General features: G+C 38.6%; 1 long non-coding RNA gene across 2 annotated transcripts in view; it reads left to right on the plus strand.

Moving 5' to 3' along the window:
- Window positions 1-14,418, plus strand: part of LOC141381103 (uncharacterized) — a 76,574-nt gene extending 62,156 nt beyond the window's left edge. The window contains exons 1-2 of one of the 2 annotated variants that reach the window (XR_012400722.1): window positions 7,673-7,764; window positions 9,877-14,418. This is a non-coding gene — a long non-coding RNA (uncharacterized lncRNA). Of the gene's footprint in view, window positions 1-7,672; window positions 7,765-9,876 lie in introns of those variants that run through there. The other variant, XR_012400723.1, reaches the window with a different exon arrangement.
- Window positions 14,419-15,552: the final 1,134 nt, after the last annotated feature.

A 15,552-nucleotide genomic window follows, 5' to 3' on the forward strand; every position in this document is an offset into this window, starting at 1 on the left:
CTCGCTGAAGGCCTCCTGCTGCGTCTGGGTCTGGAGGATGGGCTTGGATCTGATCGCTGGTATGGATTGTGTCGAACCTGGCTGGTTTTCTTCATGGCTTTGGATGGTGAAGTGGTGGATGGAAGTGGTGCTCCGGATTGCAGGGAGTTGTACATCACCAGGAGTTCCGCTTTGGTGGTTCGGCGCGGAACGGTGACGCCTGCACTGGCCAAAGCTTGGCGGAGGTCGGCGGCCGTGTTTATCCCCGTGGCTGGAACGGAGGATCTAGCTGAGGCGAAGGATGAGGCTGGAGAAGACTGCCTTCTGGGAGATGGAGAAGGTGAGCCCCTACGTGATCGAGCGGCCGTGGTTCGGGCTGAACGGCGGCCTCGGGGTGGAGCCGCGGGCTGGGCTGATGTAGTCTGCGGAGCTGGGGTGCTCTGGATGCCGGCGGGAGATCTCAGAGGATCCTCGGCGAGGAAGGTGTCGTCTTCTGCGAAGAGGTTAATCTCTGACATGTTTCAGCATCGAAGGTTGGATGCTAAAGTCGTGAGATGCTGCAGGTAAGACAGCTTTGGTATATATAGGGGTTTGTTCACTCCCTGATTTGGTAATGGGTTGATTGTCGATGACGTGTTCGATACTGAAACTTCTGCGCGTGCTCCTCCCGAAATTTGTTTACAAACATCACTTATTGCAATAAGATTCAAAGGGATGTTTTCTATCTGTTTTTAAATATTATTAAATAAATTAGGAAAGGACCCATGACAACTTTAACGTAAAACAGTTTGGTAAGTTTATCTTCGCCCCACGGCTCTTAATGATATTTGGTTTCTGGCCCTTCATATGAAAACGTTTGGTCACCCCTGGATAACACTGTATGGAATGAGAATCAGCAGTTCTTTAGTCAGGTTATGAAAACACAATGAACATCAGATTGACTCAAAACATCAAGAATCTACATATGAATCTCAACATTTCCTGCCCAAGTGCATGTTAGGAGTCCTAGATGAGTTTTGAATGATTTGATTCCTCCAGCATGCACTGCAGGATGAAGCACACTGTGTTGCCATTGTTGAGATGCTTATTCTTGATGTCTATGTTTCTGAAGAAGTCAGATATTGTGGATTATTTTGATCAAAATAACTTGCTTAGGGCAAGGTTTGATTTCCAGTTTTATAGACATTATTGTACAGAAAGCTAAGCTGCCAGCAGAGGCGCTCTAGAATGGTTCCTGTCCCTCACAGACAGAGGGCTCTATTTTGACGGTCCATGCGCAAAGTGCAAATCGCAAGGCGCAAATGAATTCAGGGTGTGTCAGAATCCACTTTTGCTATTTTAAGGACGGAAAAATCCGCTTAGCGTTGTGGCGCATGGTCTAAAAGGGTTGAGTTTTTTCTTAATGAGTTATAGGTGTGTTTTGAGAATAAACCAATAACTCAATAAGACAATAAACTCAACCCTTTTAGACCATGCGCCATGGCGCTAAGCGGATTTTTCCATCTTTAAAATAGCAAAAGTTTGATTGGATCCAATCAGGGACTCCTCAGATTATGGGGATTCACTGATTGGATCCAAGACCAGCGAGGAGATGATCCCAAGGTGTCCATATCCGGGACCAGGCCATATCCTGAGCTGCTGCTGCGCTGGTGGTCATGGGGGAGTGGAGAGCATGAGACTGATTCAAGTGACGCTCCAGGGACAGACGAGTCTTCGCTGAGACTGCAGCTCTACACAAGACTTTTGGTCAGCGGAGAAATTAAAATGGTCGTGCTGAACTGAGTCTGGTTCTCTCAAGGTTTTTTTTCTTTACTCTCCTATTGGTGAAGTTTTTTTTTCCCTCTCCGCTGTCGCCACTGGCTTGCATGGTTCAGGATCTGTAGAGCTACTCATCAATGAATTTGCTCTTCAGTGCTTGGACTCTCAGTAATGATTTTAAACCACACTGAACTGAGCTAAACTGAACTTAAACACTAAAAACTGAACTAATTTCCAGCAAACGAATAAATGAACAATAATAACCAAGTGTGCTCAAAAACCTGAGTTTTATCCTAAAACACATGCTGTGCCCCATATGGTCTAAAACCTGACAGGTGGGCAAATCTAAGCTTGTTTTTAATAAAACAAATATAAATATGGATATAATAAATAATACTGCTAATAATAATAACATTATACAAAAGCAAATTGTTATGAATGAACTGAAAAAGCCTCCCGAGATGAAGAAGGCATGAAGGCAGTGGTTTTTATATTTATGTAGGCAATAAAATAATGTTTTGTAATATTTTAATCCTTTATATTTATATTCTATATACATCTTCATTATATCCTATATATACCCTGAATATTTTAATTCTTTTTCATATGTAAAGATATTTGCGTATTGCTCTACATCTCTTGCGCCACTTTGCGCCGGGTGTATGATAGGGCCCAGAGCCTCCAAAATCACATAAATATTTGTGATGTTTCCCATTTTGGCATGCAAAGCTGACCCTGGAAACAGGTCTAGCGTGCTGTAATTAATGTTGGTGGTTCCTGCACATGTCTGTAATCATAGGAAAAAAGAAAAATGTCTCCACTATAATCTATGCAAAAGTTATTGTATTGCAACTGATGAGAGGTGCTGTACAAGCCACAGGGAGCGATTATTGTTTTCATATTTCACTATTCTTTTGTTTGATCAAACATAATTCACTGTGTTTGGACCACGTCAGACATATAAAAGGATTACTTATGCACATCACCTCAAAAACAGAGGAGAATGGCTCTAAAGGACACAGCGTAAAGTAAGAGATGACCGCTGTCTGTGCTATCTGGGGCTGCTTATTGATCATAAATGTATTGTTTTCACTTCTGCGTCACGGAAACACCGCGATTCATTTGACAACTGTTTGATATGTTAATATAATTCAGTAAAAAGAATGCTAGAACCGTATGAGCACCGGCAAGAGCTTTCATTTGATCTATATTGTGCATGTGTCATATCTGAACCATATGAAAAATATGAAAATGAACTAATGTAAAATACCCAACTCGGATATCCAAAATACTGTGTATTTAAGTGTAAATAACTTTTGTACAGTAGAATAAAAACCAAAGTGATGCATATATGCATAAAATATAGATTCTACACTTTCAAACGAAACCACTTACGGGGGTCTGGTGCACTGCTAGCCCTTTAAATCCTAAAGCGAACGTCGATGATGTCACAGACCCGGAAATGGTTCCGCAGAGTTTAACTGGTTAAAAAAGGAATTACTCTGAGACTTGTTTAAAGAGTTTTAACGCATCACCATATAAAATGGCTTCACTTTAGTGAACAAGTTCAAAATAAGCAATCAAAGACAACAGCAAGAAGTCTTCATCACAAGGCTTGATCTAACAAAGGATTTGCTATACATACACTACTAAACACAGCGTCTCAGTTCTAGCATGAATGCTTTTTTTGGACATATGTAGCCATTGCAGTTAACACAGGAGAGATGAGCAGTCTTGATGAGATTCTTGTTTTTAACAAGTAACACACACCAGTAAAATCCATTCCATGACCTGAACTATAAAACTGCTGATTTGCCTTCATGTGGACCAACCTGCAGTCAAAATATAATAGTAAATCTGGAATGGTTCGCCATTATGCAGAGCCAGCAAAAGCTGGAAATCAGGGAAGCAAATCTTGTGTTATGGTATTTAAAAATAAAATGGTAAAAAGCTAAAACAGCAGTACCCTACTGAAAAAACAGCTTAAACCAGCCTAGGCTGGTTGGCTGGTTTTAGCTGGTTGACCAACAAGGTTTTAGAGGGGTTTTGGCCATTTCCAGGCTGGTTTCCAGCCTTTTCCGGCCTGGTCTTAGCTGGTCAGACTGGAAAATGACCAGCTAAAACCAGCATGATCAGCCTAGCCAGGCTGGGAGCCCAGCCAAAACCAGTTATATCCAGCAGTAATTATACACGAGTCAGAAATTGAGATCGTTTCGTCATATAGGTACCTGGGTGTATATTTGAACAACAAGCTCGATTGGTCTGCAAACACAATCCAGGTGTATAAGAAGGGTCAGAGCCGCATTCATTTATTAAGACGACTGAGGTCCTTTGGTGTGTGTCAGACTCTGTTAAAAACTTTTTATGACTCTGTGGTGTCTTCTGTGATTCTGTATGCTGTAACCTGCTGGGGAGGGGGACTGTTGGAGAAGGAGAAAAACAAATTAAATAAGCTCATAAAAAGGGCAGGTTCTGTTGTGGGGTGTGCACTACCTACCATAGAAGAGATTGCACAGGATCGAATGCTGGACAAATTTGTTAGTATAATGAATCACGATAGTCATCCCCTTTTCGATACAGTCCAAGCGTGTGCAAGCTCTTTTAGTACAAGATTAATTCAACCCCGGTGTTACAGAGAAAGATACAGGAAGTCTTTTTTACCAACAGTGATCAGATTGTATAACCAAAGTCATACCAGATGAATTGTGCTGAACTTGAATTAGATATTAGATATGTACAAGTGTTTACTCGTTGTTTTTGGAACCAAGGTGTGCAGTATGAAACGTAATTTTATTATTGTTTTTATATGTATGTAACTTATCTATTTTTAGTATGGAGAGCTCTGCTGTGACGTGTGAATTTCCCTCCGGGGATTAATAAAGTCAAACTAAACTAAAATAAACTTAAACCTGGCTGGACAAGCTGGATTTAGCTGCTGGAAATGGCTGGAAACCAGCCTGGAAATCGCCAAATCCCTTTTGAAACCAGGCTGGTCAACCAGCCAACCAGCCTAGGCTGGTTTAAGCTGGATTTTTCAGCAGGGTAGCCTGTCTACCATATTCTATTAAAATGTTTACAACTAATCTAACACTCAGTTAGCGTTGACACATCAATATAAATCTGAGCTCGCATCTGGAGGCTCTCTATAAAGGCTCTGCGAATTAAACGATCCGGTATTCCCTGAGGTACGAGGACCTGAGAGACAGTGGTACTTTCACGAGCCCTCCGTGCCTTATTCAGCCGTATGTGCACATTATACATACATGAATATGACTATATTCCTACATTTGCATGTCAACAATCAAATCAAAGTGATAACATAAACTAATAGTAAATATAATATGCTGTTAAACTACTTACTAGCATGTAGCACGCCATAAGCTAGCACATGGGAAGACGGGTAGCTCCAATTAATAACACAAAAAGTTATAATATTAATAAAAAAAACTCTCATATATACATAGGCAAATTAATTTACACTGAACTTATCAAGGGCAGAATATCAAATGGTAAACAGAGACACAGTACGTAGGTAATTCCACTGCTAGTGCTTGTACAAAATGGCTTCTGTGTTTTCCTCTTCACAGTTACGTGATACTTTTTGCAATATGACCACAAGATGGCAGTGTTCAACAAAATAACAATTACAGAGTCGCTGCTTTCTAAATCAATGATTTTACAGAACCAATTACTTTGAATTTTTAATTATCATAATCTTTATGCAGAAGACAACATTAAGGGGCAGAATACCCTACTAAAAAATCGAGCTTATATCAGCCTAGGCTGGTTGGCTGGTTTTAGCTGGTCGACCAGGCTGGTTTTTAGAGGTGTTTTGGCCACTTACAGGCTGGTTTCCAGCCATTTCCAGCCTGGTCTTAGCTGGTCAGGTTGGGAGATGACCAGCTAAAACCAGCTTGACCAGCCTAGCCAGGCTGGGAGTCCAGCCAAAACCAGCTATGTCCAGCTTAAACCAGGCTGGTCAAGCTGGTTTTAGCTGGATTTAGCTGGTCATTTTCCAGCCTGACCAGCTAAGACCAGGCTGGAAATGGCTGGAAACCAGCCTGGAAATGGCCAAAACCAATCTAAAACCAGGCTGGTCGACCAGCTTAAACCAGCCAACCAGCCTAGTAAACATCAACTCTCTTAATAAGAACTTGAACCAGTGATGTTCTTGCTGTGAGACAACAGTGCTAACCACTGAGTCGACATATTGCTTTATTTAGAAAAAGGGAGAAGTAGGGGTGGAAGCAGGGATTCTTCAAGATGAAGATAACTAAGGTAAGAAACTGGTTATTTATAATGTGTTTGGATTAATCTGATTGGTAAATCATGTGTTAGCTAATGCGGGACTAGCTGTGGTCAATCGTAAGCATGTGATCCTCTCAAAATTAGTTTATAAATCATTAGTATCTGATTGCAGCCTTTATGATGCAAGCTAAGATTAGATCACTCAGCGATGCAATCTCAGACACAATGCACACAATGGAGTGAGTAATGTCGCTGTGACAGGTGGGGTTAGATGAGCACATTAAAAAGCATTGGATGCAGCTCAGCTTGCACCGCACCAAGTCTGCATCCAGACCCCACTCTTATAAATAAACTTCACAAAAATAAAAGCGCTCAAACATTTAGTATCTTCCCTTCTATTGAACATATGAACTCATATTCAAAAGAGGCCGAGTAGGATGGAGCTCAAATCATAAGATCTGCAAGCAGTTTCCTGAATGTGTTTGTATCTGCATTTGTATCTGAAACAACGCCCTGCTGTTTCTCAAGGGCTACTTTTTTATGCAGGACACTAAATATGTGTGAAAACAATATTAGCCTAAAGCAGGTTCAAGTAAACAATAACCACAAATGAAAATCTCTCACATGAAACAATGCACAGAGCAGGACAATACACAGATCAGAAAACGAGTGTAAAACATTTAACTTTCCACAGTGACGTGTAAAAGTCTATTACTTTGGGTACTGCAACTCCAACTGCAAGATCAATTAAATGTTGCATCACGATAATTTAGCATTTAGCATTGACCACTTTCAAGAGTTCACACTTAGCTGATGATTGATTATAAGCAAGTTTGGCATGCTGTCCCGGGAGAGAGCCCTGAGCTCGAAGGTCCTTGAGCCCTGGGCTCCCTCCCGTTTGGAGGAAGAGAGGGGAGCCTCGAGCTCAGGTAGATCTCGACAACTCCCCTTTTTATAATAGCTAAAGATTAAGATTGAAGGCTATTAAAAGATATGCTGCATTATTAGATTACCTGTATTGAAATTTAGATTTAATGATTAACTTGTTGTACATGTTTTTGGAATGTGGGAGGAAACCGGAGAACCCGGGGAAAACCCACACAAGCACGGGAAGAACATGCAAACTACCCACAGAAACGACCACCGGCCTGTTAAGGAACTAGAACCGGTGACGTTCTTGCTGTGAGGCGACAGTGCTAATCACTGAGCCACCATGCTGCCCTATGGAGGAAAAGGTGAAAAGGTAGGGGTGGAAGGGGAGATTCTTCAAATCGAAGATGACTGTAGTGAAAAAACCCTGGCTCTTTATAGTGGTTAGGAATGGCCCGATTGGTGGATCAAGCATGCTAATGCAGAACCAGCCGTGTTCAATCATAATCACGTGCTCCTCTCGAAATTAGTTTATGAATAAACTTCACTTAATGCAGCACCCATTTTGGTGTTGATGCCCTAACATGAAGAAAAGTTTCACAGCAACAAACACCAATTGACTTGCACTATTGGACAGCAGATATGAATATTCTGTTTAAAAATGTCCAAGTCATATAAAAACCTTTGCTTAACAGCTTTAATGCTGCACTTGTTGTGGTGATGACGCCCTAACATGACAAAAGTTGTGAAGTTTTACAGTTTCACAGCAACATACACCCATTTGCGTGCACCATTGGGGAGCAGATGTGAATATTTTGTAAAAAAAAATGTCAAGTGTACATATAAAAATGTTTGCTTGACCTGAAACTGAACACTGGTGTTTGGATGAGTTTTTATATGACAGAGAAGGTAAGCAAACCATTCAGTTTGTTGACAATATAAGGCACCCTATTTCTTGTGATAAGTTAAATATAGATGTGTTAAATATATTATATATATATATATATATATATATATATATATATATATATATACAGTTGAAGTCAGAATTATTCGCCCCCTTTTGATTTTTTGTTCTATTTTAAATATTTCCCAAATGATGCTTAACAGAGCAAGATAATTTTCACAGTATGTCTGATAATTTTTTTTCTTCTGGAGAAAGTCTTATTTGTTTTATTTAGGCTAGAATAAAAGCAGTTTAAAATTTAAAAAGAAAACATTTTTGGGACAAAATTATTAGCCCCTTTAAGCAATTTTTTTCCCGTTAGTCTACAGAACAAACCATCGTTATACAATAACTTGCCTAATTACCCTAACCTGCCTAGTTAACTTAATTAACCTAGTTAAGCCTTTAAATGTCACTTTAAGCTGTATAGAAGTGTCTTGAAATATATCAAGTATAATATTATCTACTGTCATCATGACAAAGATAAAATAAATCAGTTATTAGAAATAGGTTTTTAAAACTATTATGTTTAGAAATGTGTTGAAACAATCTTCTCTCCATTAAACAGAAATTGGGGAAAAAAATAAAACAGAGGCGCTAATAATTCAGGGGGGGCTAATAATTCTGACTTCAACTGTATGTATGTATGTATGTATGTATGTATGTATATATATATATATATATATATATATATATATATATATATATATATATATATATATATATATATATTCTAACATTTTCTTTGCAAACCTTTCCATTACATTGTTTTAAAATACATTTCATATTTGGAATAAAGTGTAATTTATTTTACAAAGTTATGTTAAAAGTAAATTTGTTTGTTGAGTAGTATTTACTTAGTCATTTGATGTTACAACATACACGTTTAACTACCAGTCTTAAGTTTACAGAGGAGTGTGTTTTGGAAAGTTCTTTTTTTTTTGGTAAAAATTATTCGTAATTTACTCATATTCTTTCAGTTGTTTCATGCCATATTTTGCAAGTTTTCCTCAAAGTTTGTTCTTTAAAAAAAAAAAATTGTAAGCAATTTTTGTTTCAGTAAGACAACACAATGAATGAAATTGCTTAATAAAGTTTAAATAATAAAGATGCTCAAAACACAATGATAACAGTCAATGTTTTCAAGTATGAATGTGTCATGAATTCCCGAACATAAAACATGAACCCCAGATGTGATTAAACAGCTAGTAACCAAATACTATAAAAAAGTGTAAATACAACTGGAAACAGTGAATAATGCTAAACCTCCCAGTGCATGATGGAAACACCAGTATCAGTAAGCTGAATAAGGATTACTTGATTTTCTCATTTTAATATTTCCTCAAAACATAATTGCAAACAAACAAGATTCCAATATATTGCAAAACTACCTGTTTACATATTTTTTCAACAATTGTAATTACAAATATGTACATATATGTTTAAATATAGTAGCTCTAAATTTATATACACGTTCAAATATAGCCACATTAACATATGGGCATACATATATAAACACATAAATGTAATTAAAATGATTTAACATTATATACGTAATATTTTTTTTTTCAATATTTTGAAATATGTTTACATCCAAATGTTGAAATCCAAATATGAACTTGTATGTCATGTGTTTGTTTTTTTTGTGCATATATTGAGATTTCTATATTATATAGAGATTTCTATATGAGCTTCAAATACAACTGACTGAATGTACACTTTGCCCCTTATTACATGGCTACTTCTCACGCAACTAAACTATCAGACACAAAACATCAATCAGAGCTATAATAGTTTACTACATAATTAAAATAAGCTTGCAGAAAGAACAATTGCTGGATGTAATTGATGATTATTATTATTATTTAGTCATAGAATGCTGCCAAACACTTAAGCATAACTATGAAAGCATAAATGTGTTAATATATTCACTAATTTTAGGATAATTTGGTGTTATGGTTTGTATATCTGAATAGCAGACATTGGAATGATGTGATTAAACAATCAAGTATTCCAGAGAGCCATTCAATAATAACAATCCGATTGTTGTGTGTATGCGTGTGTGTTTTGTGCAGAGGAGTACAGATCTGAAGACATCAAATCCTTTGCCAGATATGTGAATGAATCAACTTTCAGGACTACATGTATTTGTATACCTGACAAAAGATCCTGAAGAAGAAAACACATCAGACCAATCTTTATCTTGAACTTTGTCCATCTGATCCACCAAGATGAGTGCAGTGAAACAACGCAAAGCAAATGGTAAAACCACTCTAAGGAAAAAAGGGAAAAACCCACCTGAAGTCACTTTGTGTGTCATAGCTAAGGACTTGTTCTCATATTTTAGAAAGTTTGGGTACATACGTGACACGGAAAAAGAGATTGAAAACAAATACAGGATTAAAAAAGAGCATGGTAACTGCTGGCCGGCTGGTGATATCAAACGAGCCTGGGGTAAAACACAAAGAATGGACAAAAGCTCCAAAAGGAGAAAATGTTGGGCTCTTGTGTTCATAATGCAGCTGTTAAAAAGAGAAATAAGAAATGAAGATCTGATGGAGAGTGGAAATGCTAATCAGAAATATGCAGAGGGGATTTGGCATGAGACATCAGACCAAACAACAGCTGAAAGAGAGAATGGAAGAGAGGATGATGGTGTTCACCCAACTGATGATACAAGTCAAGTTTGCGGAAAAGCAGAAAGAATGAAAGAAAACTCAGAGGAGAAATCATCTCGGAGCAATGACGAACTGGAGAAAGTAAAACCAGCTGAGCAACATTCTAGAGAAAAGCACATGCTTTTTAATTATTCAATGCAAACTTACAATGTCAATCAGGGCTTGGCTGGGACTCTGGATGGAGTTCAGGAGACTGGACATAATCTCAATACTCCTGATGAAGCACAGTCCCAATATGATGGAAATACAGCATTACAAGATCAAACCATCTACATACGAATCCCAGTCATGCAAATGTACATCAGTGAACCAACATTTACACAACATGACGTTGAAGACGTCAGATCCCCCTTTAAATTAACCCATGGACTTCCCTCAGATACTGATATAAGGAGAAGAAAATCATATGTCATGTCATTCGACAGAAGCACCAACAATGCTGAATGGGTGTATGAGATACTGAACCAGCAGACTTTGGCGAACAATTATGTGCCGCAGGGAGGTTTTGGAAATGTCTATGTTAAAGGTCATCTTGCTGCAGCTGCCAATCACAGGTGGTGCAGGGAAGCCCATCAGGACACTTTTCTGAACAGCAACATTTTACCACAACATGTGGAGTTAAACAGGAGGACATGGAAAATGTTGGAGAACTATTGTCGAGACAGAGCTAATGATCTCAATGTCCGTAATGTCCATGTGTACACTGGACCAATTTACAGACATATGGTGAATCCTGTAGAGTTGGGTACACATACTGTAGAGTTTAAAAAGAATCCAATAGAGTTGGAAAAGAAACCTGTGGAGTTGAAAAGGAGTCCAATAGTGTTGGGAAAAACACCTGTAGAATTGAAAAAGAATACTGTAGAGAGGAGAAAGTATCTTGTAGAGTTGAAACAGAATCCCATAGAGCTGGAAACAAATCCTGTAGAGCTGGAAAAGGATCCTGCACAGTGGAAAAATATTTCTGAAGAGATGGAAAACAAGCCTGTAGAGTTGGAGAAGAGTCTTGTTGAGTTGACAAGGAATCCCAGAGAGTGGAAAAAGAATCCCATAGAGTTAAAGAATCCCAGAGAGTGGGAAAAGAATCCCATAAAGTTGGCAAAGAATTCCATAGAATGGAAAAAGATTCATTTAGAATTGGAAAAGAGTCCTCTAAAGTTGGAAAACAAACCTGTAGAGTTGACAAAGAATCTAAGAGAGTGGGAAAAGAATCCTGTAGAGTTGGAAAAGAGTCTAGAGTTGACAAAGAATCCCAGAGAGAGGGAAATGAATCCCGTAAAGTTGACAAAGAATCCCAGAGAGTGGGAAAAGAATCCCGTAGAGTTAAAGAATTCCAGAGAGTGGGAAAAGAATCCCATAAAGTTGACAAAGAATTCCATAGAATGGAAAAAGATTCATTTAGAATTGGAAAAAGAGTCCTCTAAAGTTGGAAAACAAACCTGTAGAGTTGAAAAAGAATCCAAGAGAGTGGGGAAAGAATCCTGTAGAGTTGGAAAAGAGTCTAGAGTTGACAAAGAATCCCAGAGAGTTGGAAAAGTATCCTGTAGAGGTGAAAAAGAATCCCGTAGAGTTGACAAAGAATCCTGTGGAGTTGACAAAGAATCCCAGCAAGTTCAAAAAGCAACCTGTAGAGTTGGAAGGGAAGATAGTGCCGTCAGACTTCTTTAAGGTGGTGATTGTGGAGAATGTGGACGGGACAGTAGATGAACCTGAATGCTTCCTGATGCCCAATGAAATGCCTCGATTCTCAGAGCTGGAACCCTACATGGTGGATATTAATAATATTCAGAGCCTCTCCGGGTTGCGCTTCACAGAACACACAAGCCGTTTGAGAGACAAAATAATGACAGCGACGTCACAGGGAAAAGATCTGAATGAAAAACAATGTGATGTTGAACTAGCAGTCAGAATAAACTCATAACTGATGCTCATAACAAGCTGAATGCGGAGGAAGAAAATGTATTGATTGTCTACATATCGCATTGGGAAAACGTATTGATTGCCTGTACATGAATTGTGCAGCAAATTACTGCAGTATAACACTGTAAAAAAGTGTCTGTTCATTTTTGATGATCTGTTTTTGATTCATGGGTGTTTTCAGTGAGTTGTTTTTGAATTGCATTTAATTGTTCACACTTGGCTGATGATTGATTATAAAGCTTGTTTGGCATGCTGTCCCGGGAGAGAGCCTCAAGCCTGGGGTTCCCTCCCATTTGCAAGGAGAGAGAGGAGTTTGAGCTCAGGTAGATTTCGAGAACTCCCCTGCTGTAGTAGCTAATGAACAGTCAATTAACTTAAGTTGCATGTTTTTGGATGGTGGTAGGAAACCGGAAAAAACGTTGGCTGGCTTGGTAAGGACTAGAACCAATGACATTCTTGCTGTGAGGAAACAGTGCTAACCACTGGGTCGGGGTGGAAGGGGGATTCCTCAAGTCGAAGATGGCTGTAATATTGAAACTTAGGGCATTCATAGTGGCTTATTAATCTTCTGATTGGTGAATCATAAAGTGGATAATGCAGGACCAGCCACAAGCAACTTGATTACATTTATGATTTTTTTTTTTTTTTGAGTGTATAAGTTATTTTTAAAATATTTTTAGGCATTGTTTACACAAAAATGTAAATTATTTTATTATTTACTCACCCATTACTTTATATTTGAGTTTCTTTCAACATAAGATATTTTGAATAAAGTTGGAAACTATTCTTTTATATGACCGATTGGATTAATATTCTGTTGTTTGTCTCAGCTGTCATGGTCTGTCACCTGCATGTTGTCACAGTCATTTGTGTTTGTTTTCTCGTAGCACATGGCATTGTTTTGACAGCTCGCCATGTGCTCCACTGCCTCACTCCACCCACTCATCAGGTTACTCATTAGATCATTATTTCAGTATTCGCACTTGTCTCTAGTCTTAGCCTTATTAGTCTCCCTATTTATTCTTCTCACTGTCATTGTCTTGTACCGGGTCGTTAGTGTGTTTACCTCACGCGGTGGCCTCCTAGATCGTGTTCTGTCTTGTAACCATTTTGACTCCAGTGTCAGTTTTTGGATTTCGATTTTGTGGTTTGGACTGTTTCCTGTTTTTTTCCGCTTTCATCAGATCGCCCTCGCTGCTATCAGTTGTGGCAGACGCTTCCTTCTTCACTTTCTGCTTCAGCCTTTTCTATACCGCCCACCAGCGATCTTCTCCCTCTCTGGCCGCCTTGTATCCCGCCCGGGCACTTTCACTTCGGCCGCTGATACTGCTGTGTTTCCCGTTATTGACTGGAGAGTTGGACCGCCGTGCGCCTCCTGCTGGAATCACTTAGTATTGCCCTTAACCTGAGTTTACCCATTTCCCGTTATTGACTGGAGAGTTGGACCGCCGTGCGCCTCCTGCTGGAAGCACTTAGTATTGCCCTTCACCTGAGTTTACCCATTTCCCGTTATTGACTGGAGAGTTGGACCGCCGTGCGCCTCCTGCTGGAAGCACTTAGTATTGCCCTTCACCTGAGTTTTCCCATTTCCTGTTATTGACTGGAGAGTTGGACCGCCGTGCGCCTCCTGCTGGAAGCACTTAGTATTGCCCTTCACCTGAGTTTTCCCATTTCCCGTTATTGACTGGAGAGTTGGACCGCCGTGCGCCTCCTGCTGGAAGCACTTAGTATTGCCCTTCACCTGAGTTTACCCATTTCCCGTTTTTTGACTGGAGAGTTGGACCGCCGTGCGCCTCCTGCTGGAAGCACTTAGTATTGCCTGTAATTATCCATTCTGTCTTTTTGCCCCTTTTTGACTGGCGACTTTGGATCGCTGAGCGCCCTCTGTTGAACTTTCTTTATTTATTTTTTGCCAGAATTGTGTGCTTTTCTGTGGCATTTACAGTGCAGGGAATTTTTTTTTGTTGTATTATATCCCCTCTACAGGCCACTGAAGTAATAAATACCTGTTTTTCCTGCATTTGATTTCTCCTGATTTATTTTTTTTTTTTTATACTGACACTTGTATGACATCAGCTTTCTTAATTTTTTACATCTTATTCAATACTTAAAATTCACTTACATATGTTTGATTTAAATGTAGCCAGCTTTAAATGCGTGATTCAAATCCACTGTCAAATCAAAAACAAACAAAATAGAGCAAATATGCATGAACAACCATTTAAACTATGTTTTCATAAGACTAATTTAAAAAAATGTAATGCAAATTTTACTTAAATTCTTTTAATGAAAATTTATCATTTTTCTCATCATTGCTGAGGATTGAATGTCTCAACTTCTAGCTTCATAGTGCACTTTTTTTCTATTAAAATTTTGATTCAAAGTAGAAAAAGCAAAAATATGTTTTGCTCTGAAACAACTTAAGTGAACTGATGAATTATACAATATGTTGTGTGTTGAGATTCACCAAGAGCTTTGGGCAAGTCGTTGGTGTTCTGGGTGAAGCATTCATATTCACATACGTAAAATAAAAATAAAAATGTGTTTTTATTGTTTTGTTCTTATAATGTGATGCAACATCAGTCCAAATTCTTTACTCACATATTTTGAAAAGGCTCATGTTGTTAGATGTCACTCATTTAAGCAGTTACAATGTGATATTGATATTATTTATAACCATTATTTAAAATAAAACACAGCAGTGTTTTAAAAACCACTTTAAAACACATATTAACAAACAATATTTAGATCTTAATGCATGTTTCATGCTGCAGTGCATGCTGGGTGTCATGAATGAGTTTTGTATGATACTCCCAGAATGCACTGCAGCATTAAGCATGTCACCATAATCCTGAGCCCAAATTTACTGTAATCACATGGTTTAGTCTATAAGATGCATGCCCTGAATCACTGATTTAAAACAAGAGACTTGCCAGACTGCTGCAAAACAGGTCATCCACATACAACCACAGAACAATGCTGTGAAAAAAAGAGAATTGTTAAATTATTTTATTTTAGCTAATCCCATATGAGGCCCGGTGTCCTAGAGATTTTAGCTCCAACCCTAATCAAACACACCCGAACAAGCTAATCAAGGTCTTGGGTATACTTGAAACATCCAGGCAAGTGTGTTGAGGCAAGTTGGAGCTAAAT

This window comes from Danio rerio, chromosome 3 (assembly GCF_049306965.1).
Source record: "Danio rerio strain Tuebingen ecotype United States chromosome 3, GRCz12tu, whole genome shotgun sequence".
Classification (NCBI taxonomy): Eukaryota; Metazoa; Chordata; class Actinopteri; order Cypriniformes; family Danionidae; genus Danio; species Danio rerio.